The sequence below is a fragment of the Hemibagrus wyckioides genome, unplaced genomic scaffold, assembly GCF_019097595.1.
Source record: "Hemibagrus wyckioides isolate EC202008001 unplaced genomic scaffold, SWU_Hwy_1.0 Contig23, whole genome shotgun sequence".
Classification (NCBI taxonomy): Eukaryota; Metazoa; Chordata; class Actinopteri; order Siluriformes; family Bagridae; genus Hemibagrus; species Hemibagrus wyckioides.
This window is the reverse complement of record NW_026690784.1, coordinates 244,328-249,030: the sequence shown is the minus strand read 5'-3', so window position 1 is coordinate 249,030 and position 4,703 is coordinate 244,328. Positions and strand designations below refer to the sequence as shown.

General features: G+C 42.7%; 2 non-coding genes across 2 annotated transcripts; both read right to left on the bottom strand.

Moving 5' to 3' along the window:
• Nucleotides 1–726: 726 nt before the first annotated feature.
• On the bottom strand, nucleotides 727–808 carry trnas-gcu (transfer RNA serine (anticodon GCU)). Its single transcript has one exon. It is a non-coding gene; the product is annotated as a tRNA-Ser (tRNA).
• Nucleotides 809–1,104: 296 nt separating this feature from the next.
• trnaf-gaa (transfer RNA phenylalanine (anticodon GAA)) lies at nucleotides 1,105–1,177 on the bottom strand. Its single transcript has one exon. It is a non-coding gene; the product is annotated as a tRNA-Phe (tRNA).
• Nucleotides 1,178–4,703: the final 3,526 nt, after the last annotated feature.

Below are 4,703 nucleotides of genomic sequence, written 5' to 3'. Positions count from 1 at the left end.
AATCAAAGTACTATATCTCTATTAATTAAATTAACATCTAATAATCATGAGTTTCAGTAATGATATATAGGTTTCAGTAATGAGGTTAATTATTTGGGTAATGATAATAAGTATACTAGTCTGAGATTTATACTGAGCCTTGTATACTTTTTCTTATACCTTGTGTAAGAAAAACATTAAAACAGGAATAAACAGGACAACATTTCAACGTTTACCTAAAAAACATGAAGCATTTTACCATGGTACTAAAAAATAACTGACCACTGTCTTTTTTTCTTTTCATGTTGCTTCTTAGTCAGCTCTTCAGTTTTCTTTATTTTTCCAGTTTGTTTTCGTTTTTGATTCCTGGAAGCGGAAAGAAAGCATTACATTAAATTAGTCTCATAACATGGGGAAAAAACATTTTATGTATACGTGTGTGTGTGTTCTATACTGGGCCTGAAGTTGTGGGGTGGGGTAGAGCTTAATTTTGAAACGTGGATTGACGGTCCATATCCTCCACCTCCTGTTGAGGCGGCTTGCTCATATGTGTGTGCATATATGTTACAGCATGTGTGTCCAACCAGCATGGGAATGCAGCCCAAGGTTGTGAAACACTTATGCCGAGTTCACACTGCACGATTTTCAAAGTAGTCGGATCACTGTTGTTTTCATGCTGCACGACTGTCTGGGGGAGCATTCAGTTGCTGCTGTGTGGCGCATAGCGGTAAAGGGGAAACACACGCACGACGAGGGTGGGACTCGAACCCACGCGTGCAGAGCACAATGGATTAGCAGTCCATCGCCTTAACCGCTCGGCCACCTCATCAGGTGGCAGCGCTTCCAAGGAGCCTTGTCAAAAGCAGGGGTTTTCTAATGGCGTGCGGGCTAGGAGGATACCTTTCAATGATTTGTAGGCAGGCATTGAGGCATGCGGTCACGTAAACTGAAGGGTGCAGGCTAAGCGTTCAACAAGAACCTAAGAGTTCTGTAGCATCCGAGTTTTTCGGCTCTCGTCTCGGACCAGGGGGCTTTTAGACCTTTTACCTTTCAGACCTTTATCCTGCACTATTTCCACGTTTTGTTTTCAAATCTGAGGCATAAGTTGCGGAACTGCGCTCCAGCTGCCAAAACCCAGGATCGAACCAGGGCCCTTTGGATCTTCAGTCTAACGCGCTCCCAACTGAGCTATTTCGGCACCTCTGCCAGGCCTCTCCTGTACGTGTGAGTGAGCAGGTTTTTGTCGGCACGACTGCACACCACGTCCAGACCGGAGAGGCAAACTTCTTTTGAAAGCGGTAGAGCTTTTTCCTTAAGGGCATAGACAGAAGGCATGGGAGCCTTACACCACTCAAATCCCACGCTACCTGAGGGCGCCGGTGGGGTTACACGTGAGTGGTAAGAAGATGACCAAGTCATTCGGCCAGACAAGGAGGAAGCCTGGCACGGGCACTACAAATGGTCTGCCGTGCGACTAACACGCCTTCCACTTCACCAGCTCTACAGGAGACATCTAACCGTTCCCAAGGAAGGAGGGAGCTCGGCCTTGGCTCACGGCTCGCGGCAGGTCACTGACCTTGAATGGTCTCGGCTTAAGGCCCCGTGGTCAACCGCCACCCCTGTAGCCATGGGCGGAAGGAACGCTTCTGCTTGAAGAAGAATAAGAAATGTGTTTGAATCCACATTTTCTAAAGGTGACTATATTATTATTACTATTATTTTTTAAATTCTTTTTTAACCAGTCTGCTCTGATAAAAATATTCAGCCTGATCTACCTAATAAAAATAATTATGTAGTTCAAGTAAGACTAGTCTTTGTATTTATTACTTAATTTTCTATATGTAAGAAATACTTCTTGCTCTAAATTTCTGCATTTCCTTAGTCATTGTTTTGGGTTTGCTCTACTTAACTTTGAAAGTTTTAAAAGTGTATTTTTATTGAAACTTAAACCTAATTTTTTTTAAAGCTTCCATATTACTTAACTTTGAGTGGACCCTACTTTGTTTTTCTAAATGTACTAGTCACATTTGAAAGTTACATTTACTCCCATTTTCTGGTCAGGAACTAGGCATTTCCTATGCATTACAGGTAAAATATGAATTGTGTAATTATGCATTTTGAAATGCAACTTCACCCAGCACAAGAATAAAAGGAAGGAGATTTTTTATTATATGCACACACTCATGAACAGTCAGTTCTTCCAAAATGCACTTGGTCCTGAATTTACACAACATGAAATAAAGTAAATACCAGATTTAACAAAACAACAACAACCACAGAGTAGTGCGACATGCATTGGGAGAACCTGAGAAAATGCTGTTTAACATGAACAACTGTAAAACAGGGAGCTTACTGTGACTACCTTCACTGACATCTGTATGGCTTTTAGGTTTGCAAGCTGACCTTGAGACTATGTACCTTAGAGGAAATGTTTTGTTCACATCCTGATTTTAGCACAGGGTTCTCAATCGTGGAGATCAAGGACCCCTGCCCTGTCCACTACAGATGACATAAACCAGGAGTCTTCAGTGAATCAGAAGCATGAAGACACCATCTGAGTCTCACTTCCACCATGAGAGTGAAGTGGGGAAAGACAACGTGAACAGGTATACAGAGCACTGATTAAATACAGTATATATTTATGACTCAGGTTTAGGATCTAGATGATAATATGTGTGGATGGGAGTATTCTACCTAATCTGGGGCATGAAGAGCTAATTGTGAGTGTTAGAGGAGCTAAACACGCAGCGCTAGCATGAGCATGTGAACTGAGTGCGCCATAGATTGGAAGGAAAACGGAACATCCACCAAAATATCCCCTTCTCAAATTTCAGACTCATCACCTATGTCAACTTACTTCACATCCAGTACAGTAGGTGGCGATAATGATCCTAAGGAGTTATTCGCCATTAAACAAGAAGAAGAAGAAGAAGAAGAAGCAGCTCGACTCTCTGCTTGTCCGTCCATCAGTACCCAAAAGTAAAAAAGAAGAAGAAAAAAATACATTTAGCTGCACCCCGAAACTGGAATGCCCGCAAACCACACATCAAGATAATAATTGAACTAACAAGTCAACACCAACAGAAAGTTTCAGTCAGCAGGACCAAGCTAGTGATTAGCATTAGCTCTTAGAGCTAACACGATTGGCGCATAAAATATGCCATTTATTCATTAGCAATATTACAAAAAGGCACCAAAGCGCGTGACATTAGACATCATTCTCACAAACTCCCGACTGGTTTTCATGACAAGTATCTAGACAACAATATCAAGTGTGGTGTCATTTCTTGTTAGCATATTAGCCACAGCTACGAGCTAAAAGTGAACATGCTATACACTCACCGGGCTTTCGGCAAGAAAAGTAGCCCAATATCTCGTACGGCTTCCAAGAAGTTGTGGTTCATTCATTTGAATTCACTTATTTAAAGGAAAAGTGTTTAAAGCCATATTTCTTTGAAGCCAAAAAGAACGTACAATGGAATGTAAAATGATATGAAATAAAATGAAATGATGTACAGCTTTGAAAAACAGTAGAAAAACCAGGTACTAATAACATATATGATTGTAACATATACACTATATTGCCAAAAGTATTCGCTCACCCATCCAAATAATCAGAATCAGGTGTTCCAGTCACTTCCATGGCCACAGGTGTATAAAATCAAGCACCTAGGCATGCAGACTGTTTTTACAAACATTTGTGAAAGAATGGGTCGCTCTCAGGAGCTCAGTGAATTCCAGCGTGGAACTGTGATAGGATGCCACCTGTGCAACAAATCCAGTCGTGAAATTTCCTCGCTCCTAAATATTCCACAGTCAACTGTCAGCTGTATTATAAAAACGTGGAAGTGTTTGGGAACGACAGCAACTCAGCCACGAAGTGGTAGGCCACGTAAACTGACGGAGCGGGGTCAGCGGATGCTGAGGCGCATAGTGTGAAGAGGTTGCCAACTTTCTGCAGAGTCAATCGCTACAGACCTCCAAACTTCATGTGGCCTTCAGATTAGCTCAAGAACAGTGCGCAGAGAGCTTCATGGAATGGGTTTCCATGGCCGAGCAGCTGCATCCAAGCCATACATCACCAAGTGCAATGCAAAGCGTCGGATGCAGTGGTGTAAAGCACGCCGCCACTGGACTCTAGAGCAGTGGAGACGCATTCTCTGGAGTGACGAATCGCGCTTCTCCATCTGGCAATCTGATGCACGAGTCTGGGTTTGGCGGTTGCCAGGAGAACGGTACTTGTCTGTCTGCATTGTGCCAAGTGTAAAGTTTGGTGGAGGGGGGATTATGGTGTGGGGTTGTTTTTCAGGAGCTGGGCTTGGCCCCTTAGTTCCAGTGAAAGGAACTCTGAATGCTTCAGCATACCAAGACATTTTGGACAATTCCATGCTCCCAACTTTGTGGGAACAGTTTGGAGCTGGCCCCTTCCTCTTCCAACATGATTGTGCACCAGTGCACAAAGCAAGGTCCATAAAGACATGGATGACAGAGTCTGGTGTGGATGAACTTGACTGGCCTGCACAGAGTCCTGACCTCAACCCGATAGAACACCTTTGGGATGAATTAGAGCGGAGACTGAGAGCCAGGCCAACAAACAATAGACTTGAAGAAACCAACTCGGGTAAAACAACAAATTCTGTGACCACATTAATAATCTGAGATTTTTCTTCAACTGCATTTTTTCCTATTTAAAATATAGAAAGTAAACAGTAGTTAATTTAAGA